The 17,344-nt window shown below is 47.3% G+C and overlaps 1 protein-coding gene across 4 annotated transcripts in view; it reads left to right on the top strand.

Moving 5' to 3' along the window:
- PDE4A (phosphodiesterase 4A) overlaps positions 1–17,344 on the top strand; it is a 479,899-nt gene that overhangs the window by 272,319 nt on the left and 190,236 nt on the right. The gene's annotated exons all lie outside the window — the stretch shown is intronic.

The following is a 17,344-nucleotide window of genomic DNA, read 5'->3' as shown; positions in this document are numbered from 1 at the left end:
CACCCGTCACGCGCGTTGCACGTCGCACACACGCTCTTCGCACATGACACATACACTCCCGTCCCTCCTGGCCCCGTCCTCCTCCGGCTCTCGGCGGTGTCTCTGCGTCTTGTCCCTGCACATGCGCAGTGCTAAAAAGCACTGACACAGGGACATTAGGGTTTTATTATAGAGGATGCTATCCTATATATCCTACCCCTTGACACGTGCCATTGCATCAAGATAATTGCCGTCATGGATAACACAGGAGTGCATTTTGCTATCATGACCACTAGATGGTGCACTTGCCCTGTATTTTTCTTGTGCCAGCGTGAGATGACATTTCAGAATCCTCCACGTGCTACTTATCTCCAGCTGTTTCCAGTGCTTGGAAGCTTCATGCCAGGACTGCCTCACACATGTAATGTTCTCTCAATACGTCCTGTACTGTGATGTGCAAGACAGCAAACTGTCTGTGCTGCCTGTCTGTGGGACTTGCAGTTTTGTTGCAATTTTTTTTAAAGGACCAAAATCTGAGAACCGTCAGGTTTTAGGCCAGTCCATCTCCTCAAGGAGGATTCTTAGAGCCTGTTCAGACTATGTGCGTTCCTAGCCGTTTTTCCAGAACGTGTACAGGCCGACTTTCCGCATAGAAACGGCTACTAATGTTTTCTAATGGCCTCGTTCACATGTATGCGTATGAGACGCATACGTTACTCATCCGCATTGCTGTGCGCAGTTCTGTGCGTCACGCATAGAAACGGACGCAATGAAAGTCTATGGACGCGTATCAAAAACGCGTACTATTGCGTTTTTAGCGTACGTTTCCCTCTGCGGTTCCCATAATTCTTTTTTTCCCCCCGGGTCACGTCTGTTTGCAAAACGCAATAGAAAACACATTCGAATGCAAGAAAAACGCATGCGTTTTTCATCTTGCGTTTCTTCTAATTTATACACGTTCTACAAACGTTGACAATCTGAACAGGCTTTTAGGGTTTTCTTTGTTTTCAACAGCATTTCCTGAACAGCAGTTTAACTGCCAGAATAGCAAGATACCAGCCGGCCTCCCTACTCACTTGCACACTATTATGTCAGTTAGATTTTGCAACTGCTGTTCAGGAAATGCTGTTGAAAACAAAAGAAAACCCAGACAACCCCCCATGAGGAGATGGAATGGCCCAAAACCTGTTGCTTCTGTCAGATTTGAACTGCCTTGTTTTTCGTGATAGTGGTACTTTAATAGCAGCGGAACATGACAGCTGCTTTGTGGCTGCCAGGTGCTTTCATTTGTATACATTAATATGTATAAAGTAGTGGCGTGTGGACGCACCTATGCATGCCCAGTAGCCCTCTGGGATCTTTTGGAGGAGACAGCGGCACCCTGGGGGGCAGCAGAACTACAGTGATGGACCTGCTAGACGGCTAGGGGCTGGAAGAAGCCTGAGGTAAGTAAATCTAGTCCAGCTCAGATGTCCTTTTAAAGGAAACCTGAGATGGGGTTTAATGGTGTATTTATAGTTACCTGGTGCTTCCTCCAATCACATGGCTGCTCCATTCTCTTGTAATTTTCCTTAGTAACCTGGCTGGCTGCGCTCTTCTGCACATATGTGGCCCGGTCACGCTCCCACAGCCGGGACCGTTCTGCACCGACACTTTAGTATTGCGCAGCAGCAGAATGCTTCTGGGCACTGGAGCGCGGCAGGGGTGCGTGCGCAGAAGCGCATGACAGGCCGCGACTGGCCAGATTACCAGGGAAGATCACAAGAGAACTGAGAGGATGGCGAGGGACCCTACACACCTCATGTGACTGGAGGAAGCCACAGGGAAGTATAAATACACCATTAAACCCCATCTCAGGTACACTTTAATGCAGTTTAGGAATAATCTGGAGGGAAGACTGGGTGATTTAGGGATATAGGAGAAAACTCATGCAAAGAAAAGGAGAAGATCCAGGCCCAGTGCAGGTTGTGTCCTGGCTAGGATGTGAGTGTGATAACCACTTAGATTTGTTACTCTTCTTCCACTAACTCTCCCTAATGCTGACTGCTGCTGTCACACTCCCAGCTCACTGCAAAATCTTCAGCTGCCAGCTTTGTGATGGGGCGGGGTCACTGACTGTAAACCACACCCACCCTCCAGCTGGGAGGAAAACTTGGACTGCGAGGTCCGGCTGGGGGCCAGGAACACGGGCTGAGCCAAGAGGCTGCACGTCAGCCTGCGACCGCAGAGCCAACACTTCTTACTCACTTCACACTTCCTATCCGTTCTACGTGTGTTACTCATTCACATATTTACAGTGTGGTTTGGGCTGTCGGTTCACAGTGACACCCTCATACTTGTCACTCAGTTATATGTTTGTAGCATGCCCTCATGCACTTGCTTCAGCAGCTGACATACTTGTTAAACAGGTACATCTGTTGGTGCTCGTATGCTTTTGCCATGGTGAAGTGCAATTGCGGCTCTCTTAAAGTATTGAACCGTATGAAAAATGTGCTTCGTATCACAATGCACACATAGGGATATCAGACGGTACAGTCTATGCACTTCTGATGTCCCCACGGATGACATTGCGGTCCTGAAAACGTGGCTGAAATCGTGTTATGTGGGTAATACGCCTTAGAGCTTTTTATTTTTGGATGATGAGGGGCGGGCTTCATTTTTTATTTAAATTTCACTATTTTTTGCCCACGGATCCGGATGGCAGCCTGATGCATGCCTGATGCAAACGGACCGGATCCGGATCGGAACCGTACGGTTCTGATCAGGATCAGGTCCTGATCCGATCAGGATCCGGTCCGTTTACTTGCCAAAACGCACGTGTGAACGGGGCCTTACAGAAAAACATTTCTTGTTACAGCTGATACAAATCCTGCAATAAATCTGCAGCGTGGCTACTTCCAGCTTTCATGGAAGCAGACATATTGTTAAAATCCTGTGCTTTCAAATGAGTTTATCTGGCGTGGCAGTCAACTGACACAGGAAAGTTGACTGCCCTGACAAAGCCCGGACACACCAGGTGAAAACAGTCAGCGTCTGTCCGCCTACTACTTGACTCGCAGATCACCTGGGGGACGCCGGTAAATGGGCTAATCTTTGAACAGCTTGGAAAAACTTATTAGAGATTGGTTCTCTTTAAAGTACCCGAGGTGACGTGACATAAGATAGACATTTGTATGTACTGTGACAAGCATACAGATAATTATGCTGTGTTCATTTTCTTTCTTTTTTTTCTGTCAGAAAGAGTTAACCATTCAGGTATTCAAGTGCAAGTTTCTCTCCAGTTGGGCCCCAGTCAGACCATAGCACAGCCCTCACTGATAAGGAATTACATCCATAAGACTCTTTCCTGCAGAGAACAGCGTCTGAGTGCAGGGCATAAATAAATAAGGTCAATAGTTCATATATTTTGGTTCTGGGGCACTGAAAGACTGTGTTAACCACTCTTTGACCGCCTAACGCAGGATGGCGGTCGCAGAGTGGCCAGGACCGCCTAAAGCAGGATTGCATCATCTCGTGATTAGACGGGAGCACGCACAAGCGCGAACATCTGTCACAAGGCGAAGCGGAGATCCGTGATCAACCTGACAGCCCGTGATCGCGTCTATCAGGCTGTGTTTTCAAATAAACAGCCAAAATGAGTGTAAACAGCGATGCGATCTCCCACAGCGATGTACAAGTGTCAGCCTTGTCCCTTGGATGGGCTCACAATCTAATCCGATCGCAGTCTAGGGATAATTGGGGGGGTTATAGGAAATAGGGTTTTTTTTTTCTTTTTCTATTTATTTAAAAAAAAAACCCTAAAGATCAGAGACCACCAAAAGAAGGCCCTATTTGTGACAAGAAAAGGAGGTATGATTCATTTGGGTGGTAAGTTGTATGGCTGTACAATTAACTGTTAAAGCTGCGCAGTGCCGAATTGTAAAAAATGGCATGGTCGCTAGGTGGGGATAAACCTGTGGTCCTCAAGTGGTTAAAGGCTGTGTCATGCAGCTGCGACAATAAAGCATTTAACCTTCTTTTACTGGTTTAAAACAGCAAATAAAACAGTGGGATTCTAAAAAGGAGGATAGATACAACTGTCTATCTCATCAGTTTATTTTCACCTCCGGTTTCCTTTAAAGCAGTGTGCTTTAAAGGAAACCGGAGGTGAAAATAAACTGATGAGATAGACAGTTGTATCTATCCTCCTTTTTAGAATCCCACTGTTTTATTTGCTGTTTAAAACCGGTAAAAGAAGGTAGGCAGTGAATGGAATACTGTAAAGTAAGAGGGGACAGGAGACTTGATATGTTCGGTGAGCTGAGAGGGGTCATAGCTTGCTGGCTGCAGAGTTCAAATGCAGCTGGATCATGTGTTAACGGGCGATCGCCTCTCCCTCTACTGGGACTAGGACTGGGACTATAAACTGTTAGGTAGAATATACAGTATATATGTGTGTGTGTGTATGTATATGTATATATATATATAATCTTCTACCTAATAAAAGCCCAGGAATCTGTCATTTCAGGTGGCGATTGCACGCAGGTGTATGTGGGCGCGCATATGGAGGTGTGCGGGAGGCTGCCTGTCAATCTCACCTGTATTTTTTTTTCAAACGGGCCTAATTGATTAGTTTGACGCTGCTCCTTCAAACTTCCCAAATGCACAGAGGTGTAGCAATAGGGGGGGGGGGGGGCATATGTCCCTGGGTGCAGCACTGTGAGGGTGCTCAGCACAGCCGCTGCACCCTCACGTGCATGAGCAGTGGCTCGCTAGCTGCCCAAAGTGCCCCTGTTTCTCCCCCTCCCTCTGCAGAGAAGTGCAGAAGCGTTTACAGCAGCAGAAAAAAATCGGGGCACATCTAGGTATCTATAGGGGGGCACATTTGGCCATCTGAACGAAGGACACATTTGGCTATCTGAACGGGGGACACATATGGCTATCTATATGGGGGAAGGGGGCACATATGGCTATCTGAACGGGGGACACATTTGGCTATCTGAACGGGGGACACATATGGCTATCTATATGGGGGAAGGGGGCACATCTGGCTATCTAAACAGCATTTGTACATTTGGCTCCATACATGACTATGACCACATTCTAATGTGTGGCCATACTCCTTTTGTCCGGAGGGGGACGTAAAAATTGTCTTTGTCCCCGGGCCCTGATAAACCTAGCTACGCTGCTACCCATGCAGAAAAGACATCATTGTAAGGCCTCTTGCACACTGCAAGTAATTCCGATTTCGCTTTTTAATCAGTTTTTACATCCATGTAAAAACTGAGTAAAAAGCGGAATCTGAATCGTAATCACTTGCAGTGTGCAAGAGGCCTAACAGGATCAGGCTGTCCGTATCGGCGGGGTGTTAGTGAGTTGAGCATTACCTGTACACCAAATTAAGGCTAAGTTTTACTGTATGTATGGGATGTTGCCTGTTGGAAGGGGTACCTGAAGTGACAAGGGGCCTGATTCACAAAGCGGTGCAAAGTGTTTGCACGCCTGTGAAAAGCCCTTTATCACGCCTAAAGTCAGTTTAGGCGTGATAAAATGAAACTCGCGCGCAATCGCGCGGGCACGGCGCGATGCACCCATTAAACCCTATGGGTGCTGCGAGCGGAATTGCACGCGCAAAACTGCACGCAGGACTTTGCGCGCAATAACCAGCACAAAGCGGTGCTAACTCAGCAGTGCAAAGGTTAACACGCCTAAAGTCTTTTAGGCGTGATAACTGAGTTATCACGCCTAAAGTCTTTTAGGCGTGATAACTGAGTTATCACCGCTTTGTGAATCAGGCCCATGATGTGATAAGCATAGGTACATATAGTACAAGCCTTACTAAAAAATTGTCTGAAGACCTTTTCTGTTCAGGAAGATTTAATATAAAAAAAACAAGCATTATCTATGTAAATTAGCTTGTCGAACAACTTGTTGAATTTAGCCTGGTTTCCTGAACTGTAACTAGAAGCCAAAACAGGTGAGAAATAGTGAGAGAAAGCTTCTTATGTTCAAAAGGTCATTACCTCTATTGTCTGCTGCTGTTCAGAGAGAAGAACCTTAAAATTAAGCCTTTAAAGGGGTTCAGTGGCGGTGGGGGGGGATTTGTTTGAAAATAAAAATGGACACTTACCTGGGGCTTCTACCGGCCCCCCTGCAGCTGTGATGTCCCATGCCGTCCTCCAATGATCCGCCATTCCCCGCCGCCGGTCCCGGTCTAATGCAGCATCTGATCCAACTGCAGCTGCGCGCGTGCTCACTCCCCCGCCCGTCATCCGGAGCTTACTGCGCAGGTGCAGTACAAGAAAACTTTGTTCTGCGCCTGCGCAGTAAGCTCCCAATGACGCGTATGGGAGTGAACACTATTCGTCTTGTTAGACGAATATCAGCCTGGGACCGGCGGTGGGGAACCGAGGATCATAGGAGGATGGCGTGGGACATGACAGCTGCAGGGGGGCCGGTAGAAGCCCCGGATAAGTGTTCCGCTTTTATTTTCAAACCCAAACCCACAGAACCCCTTCAAACTGAACATACAAATATTGTATATATGTTTGCTTGGTAGCAGCAAAGCACTTGACATCAGCGAAACAAGCCACTGGCACTCGCTCATGTGATCTGGCCCTACCTAAGATGCTGAAATTAACTGGTAACCTTTTCAAGTCATAAAAAAAGGTGTCCTTTTCAGGATTCCCAGAAAGTCATGGCAATGCACAAACAGTACCTGGATAAGTAGAACAGGGCAGAGACTGTAGAGACAGCTGAAGGAGACTATAGGTCACCACAGGGTTTATTTGGTAGATTGTGACATTCTTCTGTAGTGAATGGGTCTCATTTCCTGGCTGACTGGCCCTCACTATTCAGGACACTTTCAGATCTACTGATAACGGTGGAGGGTTGGTGTCCATCGGAAATGCATGACATATTTCTGTCCAGTCGGTGTTCGCCTGTTATCTGATGCCCACTGACATTAACAGGAACCAGACTGGTCTGGATGAACCAGTTTTGGAGCCACCTGCAGAATGTCCCGTAAAATCTGTGCTCCACTCTCTCAGATAGTTTGCAGTTGGTGAGTTGCTGCTCGGTGAATAGTCATAAACTGGCTGTACAGCCACAGAGCTGGCATTCATCCCTTCCCACTCCCCTTGCTGGGGAATCCCAGAACACCTGACTCTTTGGAATCCCCTTATATCTTTGTCACATGGAGATGGCCCGTTCCTGGTTTGCAGGGAAAGGAATATGCAGTTAGCAATCATCCAAGTTCCAAATGCACCAGAGGCAGGGGTGTTGCTAGCCCCAAAGATCATTGGCACGTGCCCCTGATCTATTCTGGGGTGCCCCAGATGTCCCCCAGGCAGAGTAGAGGCACCACACAGTACCCAGCATGGCACCACACAGTATGCTGCATGTCCCACAGAGGCACCACAGCATCCAGCATGACACCACACAGCACCCAGCATGGTATTGCCCCATAGAGGAATCATAGCACCCAACAACAATCATGGCACCACAACACATGGCAATGGGGAATATGCTGGGTGCTATGGTGCCTCTACGTGGGCATATTGGGTGCTGTGATGCCATGCTAGATGCTGTGATGCCTTTATGGGGGAATGCAGGGAGCTGAGGTTCTTCTATGGGAGCATGCTGGGAGTTGTGGTGCCTCAATGGGAGTTCTGTGGGAGCATGGGAGGGGTCCTCTAGAAGGTCAGGGAATGATATGGGGGGACTGGCAGCTGGCCAGCTCGCCCTGCAGAAAGCCAGACCAGCCAGCACAGAAGCCTGGTAACTCTGCCTAGTTATGTTTAAGTGACACTGCCTATTTATGTGATTTGCTGCATTTTTTTTTATCAATGAAGATGAGGCTTCATCCATCATTTTGCTGGGCAGCCCTACTTAGACCGCTGTTCAAAGTGGATCCGAGATAAACTTTTACTCTATACATAATTGTGTTCCTTTCATATAACTTATAGGGCATTTCTCAAGCCAAATACTTTTTTTGTTTTGTTTTAATACTCTAATTCCCTATAAACTAAACAAGCCTCGCCCACAGCTTTTCACAGTGCCTTGGCATTTTCAGATAGTAGCAAGGGCTTATGGGAGCTCAGTCTGGGCAGGAGGAGGGGGAGGTGTTACTAGCCAGAGATTTCAAAGGCAGGAGGGAGGAGGAGAGGGGATTGAATTTACACAGAGGCAAGCTAATAGCATCTCCTGATAACTGATAGCAGCCTGTGACAAACAGAACATGGCTGCTGTCATTGTATCACAGGAAGAAATAATAATATTCTGTTGAAGCGGTTTGCAGATAGATATGTTGTGTAAGCTAAACTTTAGGTAACATATAGACAAGTTACTTGTTATAGTTAGTTTTTCATCTCGGTTCCGCTTTAAGTTCATGTAATGTTGGCTCCACCCATGACCACTCCCACATTCTGGTGTATGGCCACACCCATTTTCCAGCTGGAGTGCCCCGGATATCTTATCTTAGGATCCTAGCAACGCCCCTGACCAGAGGCTCTGTGGAGCTTGTATGTTCTCTGCGTATTCATGTGGCTCTCCTCCCAAAAAATAGGCTGGTAAATTAGCAGTAAATCTTCAGTAAATCAGCATGGTACTTATGGGAATTAGTATGAACTGCATTATTATTTTGATTAGCTGATTGCCTGTTTGGAGCAGCATGTTGTGACATAGCTACTGGACAGATGGCTGTGATAGGGATTAGATTGTAAGCTCCTCTGAGGGACAGTTAGGCCCTGTTCACTCTAAAGAGAAACCTGCTACGTTTACTGGAACACAAATGCAAAAACAGACGATAAATGCATCCTATGATATTAGTAGGATGTGTTTACGCTGTCAAACGGAACATAAATGCACAACGCAGTCGCTGGACCGCTAATCCAAAGTCCCGATCTGCTTTATTTTCCCGTAGTTGGATGGAACGGGAGCGTGCCACAAATGTTGCTAATCCGACACAGTGGAAATTTGTCCAATGCTAGTAGGCATCCCGCCACACGAAAATCATTCATCTGTCCCGTGGAAATTGGGTGTTGCCTTCCTGTTCATTTGCAAAAGATAGCATGCGAATTCTACTGCAACAGGGACAATTATCATTGGTTCATGTGGATTAGAATCCTTCCTGTTGCTAGGTAGGATTCACAGGAGAAGCAGCGGAAGTACTGGCAGACAGGTGGTCAGGCAAATTCACAGCCAATATGTAGGACGCCAGCGCATCCACCCAGGATGCGCTTACCATGCTGTTTAGCATACATTACGTTTGCATCCCAGTGTGTAACTGATTACTTAAAGGAAAACTTAAGTGTCCCAAAAAAATGACTTGTACTTGCAAGGGGTTTATTCGCCACATCATCACTCTAGTTGCCACAGAGAGCAGAGGTCATGTGACTGTTATTGGGGAGTGATGATACACTTGATACAGAAATTAGTGTTTGGGTAGTAATCGTCGCTGCTGAGAAGATTCTCCTTATTTCCTGCTCCTCTGGCTGGGTCACAGAGTACAGGACGTGAGGGAGCTTATTCCCACTAGGGACTTATGTAGGAGTAAAAATACAAGCAGATGTCCGAACTGATCTCCATTCCAGCAAACACTGCAAAAAATATGTTCTGCTTAGGGTTACGCTTTACAGGATTCCCGAGACCAGAGGCAAGAATCTAGGTTTACTCACCTGGGGCTTCTTCCAGCCCCAAGCAGCCGTCTCAGTCCCCGCCGCAGCTTCAGCCCTCCTCGGTGTCCCGCTGTCCACCGATAACGAGCGTGACCCGCCGGCGGGGTTGGCTCTTCTGCACCTGCTCTTTTGTTTTTAACTCCTGGGTGCTTCTTACCCCCTTTATGCTTGTTTCCCTCTCTGCAGGGGATAAGTCTGGTCACCACGTGGCGGATGTCACATGTCAGGACCCTACTGCTGTTTTTCAACCATCACCACCTTCTCTGGGTACCCAAGTGGAGTTGGTTTGTGCATCTCCACCTGCATCCAGTGGTTGGTTGCCCCCTATGCTATCTCCCTTTGTGAGTATTTATTTTGCCCAATTTTCATTTTTATATACTTTGTGACGTACTGCGCCAATTTGGGCTCCAGTTGTCCACACAGTTCAACCATGAAGAGGGACAGCTATGAGGCTTGGGTCTCACTGGTGATAGCTCCTGCACTTGCAATCGTGCAAGTGCTTTGTGCAGCGATCCCTGGCGTGTTTTTGGCAGGAATTTGAAGCAGTGTACAATCTACTGCTTGCGATTGTACAGCACTTCCCTTTAGAAGTGTTTATTTCGAAGTAGGTGGTTTCAGCTCTGATACTATGCGCCCCATTGCATTGTACTAGTAATGTTATACTGCGTGGGGCGCATAAGGGTAATCCGGGGCTCTGGCGACCCCGAATTACAACCCCCTCCAAGTTGCTACGACTCAGAGGGGGAATAGACTACGCTGCCGGGGATTTCAGCAGCAGCAGCCTGCGCCCAGCTCACCGGCGGTGTACATATTCATGCGCTATTTTTATTATTATTTTACACAAACTAAAGAGTAACATACTTACCAGGTCTCCCAATGTAATTTTCTGCTGCCTTCTGGCTCCTAGCCCCGCCCCCTTGCACAAAAGCTCATAGGCACTTCTATATCTGCAATTAAAGAACAAACGTGGTAAGCCTGCACACACTGCAAACGCTGTCCTTTGCTTTGGTCAAATATAGAACATCAAATGCCCACATTGTGGAGCTTTCCATGTTTGTTCATCAATCCCGGCACAGCTACACCTTCAAGCCTGCACAGTTCTAAAGCCCCGTACCCCCTGCTAGATGGATCGGGGAACGCTCAGCAACGCGGCCCGAACAACAAGCGTTCCCCGGTCTATGTACCTACCCGCGGGAACACACCACAGTCCACAATGGGTGCAAACGAGAGTTCAAACGCAAGAGATGTTGGGGATCTTACAGACCCGATCCGCCGTCACACTCGTAATCGCTGAGCATTGCAAAGTGTCGTTCGTCTAATCGCACACATGTTCGTCGTGCAAAAAAATTGTTGCAGCCGTGGGAATTTTTTTTGGGAAAAAATCGTGACGTGTGTATGTAGCGTAATTGAACATCTCAGGGAGGTAGAGCAGCTTTTTCCTTGCATTTCAATTAGAGAAGCGCTGATGACCTCTTGCAGGGACGGATCTAGACCAAGTTGCCCCAAGTTGCGCCTGGGGCAAGGTCAGGTTTTGGCGCCTAAACTGCCATTCCCCATCCACATTTTGCCGCCTTTTTAAGAATTTAACAAATTGCGCCTGGGGCAAGAGACCCGCTTGCTCCCCCCTAGATCCGTCCCTGACCTCTTGTGCTAGGGGGCGGGGCTATGTGCCAGAAGCCGGACGCCGAGAGACCCGGCCGGCATAAAGTTTAAACTTTATTGTAATGTAAAAATCTCCCACAAAGTCATTGCAAAATCGCTTTTGAAAAGCGATTCGAAAATGATTTTGCAGCGCTCCTATCTGTTGCGCAATTGCTCCAAAAATGGTGCATCACCGCGATTTTGATTTGGACAGCTGTCTCTGCTGCCCTCTCACCTGCTTGTGCAGAAATAAGCATTGCTTTGTATGATTTTTCATTCCTGCAGCCTGGAGGAAACGATGGCGGCATACGAATGGGTATTGGCTCCGCCCCCTGACCCCATATGCCTGCAGCCATCATTTGATCCAAGAAAGGAAAATTACGGAAGGTGAGTATTCAATTTTCCAATTTCCTGGAGCAAACATGGCGGCATACATATGGGGTCAGGAGGTGGAGCCAATACCCATTCGTATGCCGCTATAGTTTGATCCAGGAAAGGAAAATTACGGAAGGTGAGATTTCAATTTTCCAATTTCACCAACTTGTGCCACCTATAAGCTGCGGATTACTGGGAACATGCCACACATGTCACAGAGCTAGCACTAATCCATCACACATCAGCTGCTATGTAAGCAGCGTCTGACTTGTAATGTCACTGCACCTGGTACATTAGTGTAAGGCCTCGTTCACATTAGGCAATGTTGATGGCCATGGGATCGGAACAAAATGCCATATGCACTGGTGTGCATTGCGTTGCTGATCCCTTTCACTCCAGTGACTGGATCAGCGCTGCACTTTGGCAAAAAATGCATGCAGCAGTGTGATAGCGCATCACAGCACATGTAGTTTGAACATCAGACAGTGCAGTCTATGCACTTCTGATGTTCCTGCGTGTCCAAGACTACACATGTTGCCAAAATACTCCCGGCAGTAAATATAGTGAACAAGGCCTCAGGGCTGCCTTTACTACAATGTATCCTGCAGCACTTTATGATAACCAGCGATCGAAAAAGTGCTGCAACAGTGTAACCCTATGAGAATGGTTCTTCCATTGCAGGGTTGCTATTGCGGAACGATTGCAAAAGCGCTCCATACAACATTTTGGGAGCGATCACATTCCACGGCAGTAAAGCCAAATCGCTATTGCTCTGGGAATCGCGCTGAAAACTGCAGTACTTTGCGATCTGCAAATCGTGAGTGATTTCGGAATCGGAAATGCGTCTGCTAGTTCACCCCAGCCCTAAGCGTCCTGATCAATGTTCCCTTAGGGTACGTTACTACTAGAGTCATGCAAATTCACGTCACCGGGACTGCGACCGAGCAGCGCATCAACGCATGTGCAGAAGACTATGACCCAACCGGATCAAGGACCAATACGAACAGCTGACAAATGGCCGACTGCGCAGCTAGGGTGAGGAACACCGAGACTAATGGCCACACACCATACAATTTTTTTTTTAAATATCTGTTCAATTCAAGAATAGCAATCAATTTTTCTGACTGGTTGTAGAGAGGCTGGAAGAAGCTCCAGGTGAGTCTAACTTTTTTTTTTAAATGCGCCTCATGTTTAAAGGACACGGAGGTGAAAATAAACTGATGAGAAAAACAATTGTATCTATCCTCCTTCTCCTAAAATGACTTTTTTTTAGATATCTCACAGTTTTATATCTAAATCTAGTTTTTTTTAAAGTTTTTACTGTTTCATTGTCTCTGCTCAATGACACCTTCATTGAAGTATTTCAGAGCTCAAATCTATTAATTACTGATCCTTTTTTATTTCTTTCCTGCTCTCAGAAGCCATTTACTGACAGGAAAGTGTTTTATGGCTGTAATTACTTATCATTGAGGCAGGGGACACACTACATGCGGTTTTGTGTGTTTTGCCGTGAACGGCAAAGCGTGCACAATTGTACAAACAATTGAACTCAATGACCTTGCGTGAGAAATGCGCGCGTCCGTTTGTGGGGTTTTTTTTGCGTTTTCCAAACGCACAGTTTTCTGCTTTTTCGTGCACGTTGCATGGCAGTACATGACAAGCAAACACATAAAAGCGGAAAAATGCACGCGTAAGACCCGAACGCAAAACCCGATAGAAACCTGGGAGGCGCAGGGGAAAGCAGCCCTGCAAGTGTGTTCTCTGCCTCAGGGTTATGCTATAGTCTGACCCAGTCCCGACCCGGGCAGAAACTGTCACTTGCATACCTGATGTTTAACTTTTTCAAACAGAGAAAAAAAAAGGGAACACAGTGTAGTTATTTGTGTGCTTGGCACTATACATCCATGTCTATCTCATCATGTCCCTTGTCGCCTCAGTTGTCCTTTAAACTTTTTAGGACTAGGGCCATATAGCCGTTCTTAAACACCCCTGTCCTATATTATGCAAATTCTGATAGGTTGCAAAAAATACCACCACAAGGGCATTTCTGCACACACGGTGGGGCACCTGCTTTTAGGACCTTTTCATTAGAATGAGGGGTGTGTATTGTGACTAGAGGAGTACCTGGCACTGTGGAGAGTGTAGAATGAGGGGTATGTATTGTGACTAGAGGAGTACCTGGCACTGTGGAGTGTAGAATGAGGGGTATATATTGTGACTAGAGGAGTAGCACTGGCACTGTGGAGAGTGTAGAATGAGGGCTATGTATTGTGGCTAGTGGAGTAGCACTGGCACTGTGGAGAGTGTAGAATGAGGGGTATGTATTGTGACTAGAGGAGTACCTGGCACTGTGGAGAGTGTAGAATGAGGGGTATGTATTGTGGCTAGTGGAGTAGCACTGGCACTGTGGAGAGTGTAGAATGAGGGGTATGAATTGTGGCTAGAGGAGTACCTGGCACTGTGGAGAGTGTAGAATGAGGGGTGTGTATTGTGGCTAGAGGAGTACCTGGCACTGTGGAGAGTGTAGAATGAGGGGTATATATTGTGACTAGAGGAGTAGCACTGGCACTGTGGAGAGTGTAGAATGAGGGGTATGAATTGTGGCTAGATGAGTACCTGGCACTGTGGAGAGTGTAGAATGAGGGGTATGTATTGTGACTAAAGGAGTACCTGGCACTGTGGAGAGTGTAGAATGAGGGGTATGAATTGTGGCTAGTGGAGTACCTGGCACTGTAGAGTGTAGAATGAGGGGTGTGTATTGTGGCTAGTGGAGTAGCACTGGCACTGTGGAGAGTGTAGAATGAGGGGTATGTGTTGTGACTAGAGGAGTACCTGGCACTGTGGAGAGTGTAGAATGACGGGTATGTGTTGTGACTAGAGGAGTACCTGGCATTGTGGAGTGTAGAATGAGGGGTATGTGTTGTGACTAGAGGAGTACCTGGCACTGTGGAGAGTGTAGAATGAGGGGTGTGTATTGTGGCTAGAGGAGTAGTACTGGCACTGTGGAGAGTGTAGAATGAGGGGTATGTATTGTGGCCAGAGAAGTACCTGGCACTGTGGAGTGTAGAATGAGGGGTATGTGTTGTGACTAGAGGAGTACCTGGCACTGTGGAGTGTAGAATGAGGGGTATGTATTGTGGCCAGAGAAGTACCTGGCACTGTGGAGAGTGTAGAATGAGGGATATATGTGGCTAGAGGAGTACCTGGCACTGTGGAGAGTGTAGAATGAGGGGTATGAATTGTGTCTAGAGGAGTACATGGCACTGTAGAGAGTGTAGAATGAGGGGTATGTATTGTGACTAGAGTTGTACCTGGCACTGTGGAGAGTGTAGAATGAGGGGTATGTATTGTGACTAGAGTTGTACCTGGCACTGTGGCGAGTGTAGAATGAGGGGTCTATATTGTGAATAGAGGAGTACCTGGCACTGTGGAGAGTGTAGAATGAGGGGTATGTGTTGTGACTAGAGGAGTACCTGGCACTGTGGAGAGTGTAGAATGAGGGGTATGTATTGTGACTAGAGGAGTACCTGGCACTGTGGAGTGTAGAATGAGGGGTATATATTGTGACTAGAGGAGTAGCACTGGCACTGTGGAGAGTGTAGAATGAGGGCTATGTATTGTGGCTAGTGGAGTAGCACTGGCACTGTGGAGAGTGTAGAATGAAGGGTATGTGTTGTGACTAGAGGAGTACCTGGCACTGTGGAGAGTATAGAATGAGGGGTATGTATTGTGGCTAGAGGAGTACCTGGCACTGTGGAGAGTGTAGAATGAGGGGTATATATTGTGACTAGAGGAGTAGCACTGGCACTGTGGAGAGTGTAGAATGAGGGGTATGTATTGTGGCCAGAGGAGTAGCATTGGCACTGTGGAGAGTGTAGAATGGGGGATATATGTGGCTAGAGGAGTACCTGGCACTGTGGAGAGTGTAGAATGGGGGGTATGAATTGTGGCTAGAGGAGTACCTGGCACTGTAGAGTGTAGAATGAGGGGTATATATTGTGGCTAGAGGAGTAGCACTGGCACTGTGGAGAGTGTAGAATGGAGGGGTATGTATTGTGGCCAGAGAAGTACCTGGCACTGTGGAGTGTAGAATGAGGGGTATGTATTGTGGCCAGAGAAGTACCTGGCACTGTGGAGAGTATAGAATGAGGGATATATGTGGCTAGAGGAGTACCTGGCACTGTGGAGAGTGTAGAATGAGGGGTATGAATTGTGGCTAGAGGAGTACATGGCAATGGAGAGAGTGTAGAATGAGGGGTATGTATTGTGACTAGAGTTGTACCTGGCACTGTGGAGAGTGTAGAATGAGGGGTATGTATTGTGAATAGAGGAGTACCTGGCACTGTGGAGAGTGTAGAATGAGGGGTATGTATTGTGACTAGAGTTGTACCTGGCACTGTGGAGAGTGTAGAATGAGGGGTATGTATTGTGAATAGAGGAGTACCTGGCACTGTGGAGAGTGTAGAATGAGGGGTCTATATTGTGACTAGAGTTGTACCTGGCACTGTGGAGAGTGTAGAATGAGGGGTCTATATTGTGAATAGAGGAGTACCTGGCACTGTGGAGAGTGTAGAATGAGGGGTATGTATTGTGGCTAGAGGAGTACCTGGCACTGTGGAGAGTTTAGAATGAGGGGTATGTATTGTGGCTAGAGGAGTAGCACTGGCACTGTGGAGAGTGTAGAATGAGGGGTATGTATTGTGGCTAGTGGAGTAGCACTGGCACTGTGGAGAGTGTAGAATGAGGGGTATGAATTGTGGCTAGAGGAGTACCTGGCACTGTGGAGAGTGTAGAATGAGGGGTATGTATTGTGACTAGAGGAGTACCTGGCACTGTGGAGAGTGTAGAATGAGGGGTATGTATTGTGGCTAGAGGAGTACCTGGCACTGTGAAGAGTGTAGAATGAGGGGTATGTATTGTGACTAGAGGTGTACCTGGCACTGTGGAGAGTGTAGAATGAGGGATATATGTGGCCAGAGAAGTACCTGGCACTGTGGAGAGTGTAGAATGAGGGGTATGTGTTGTGACTAGAGGAGTACCTGGCACTGTGGAGAGTGTAGAATGAGGGGTATGTATTGTGGCTAGAGGAGTACCTGGCACTGTGGAGAGTGTAGAATAAGGGGTATATATTGTGACTAGAGGAGTAGCACTGGCACTGTGGAGAGTGTAGAATGAGGGGTATTTGTGACTAGAGGAGTAGCACTGGCACTGTGGAGAGTGTAGAATGAGGGGTATGAATTGTGGCTAGATGAGTACCTGGCACTGTGGAGAGTGTAGAATGAGGGGTATGTATTGTGGCCAGAGGAGTAGCATTGGCACTGTGGAGAGTGTAGAATGAGGGATATATGTGGCTAGAGGAGTACCTGGCACTGTGGAGAGTGTAGAATGAGGGGTATGTGTTGTGACTAGAGGAGTACCTGGCACTGTGGAGTGTAGAATGAGGGGTATGTATTGTGGCCAAAGGAGTAGCATTGGCACTGTGGAGAGTGTAGAATGGGGGATATATGTGGCTAGAGGAGTAGCACTGGCACTGTGGAGAGTGTAGAATGAGGGGTATGTGTTGTGACTAGAGGAGTACCTGGCACTGTGGAGTGTAGAATGAGGGGTATATATTGTGGCTAGAGGAGTAGCACTGGCACTGTGGAGAGTGTAGAATGAGGGGTATGTGTTGTGACTAGAGGAGTACCTGGCAC

This window comes from Hyperolius riggenbachi, chromosome 3 (assembly GCF_040937935.1).
Source record: "Hyperolius riggenbachi isolate aHypRig1 chromosome 3, aHypRig1.pri, whole genome shotgun sequence".
Classification (NCBI taxonomy): domain Eukaryota; kingdom Metazoa; phylum Chordata; class Amphibia; order Anura; family Hyperoliidae; genus Hyperolius; species Hyperolius riggenbachi.
This window is presented reverse-complemented; position numbering and strand designations above follow the sequence as displayed.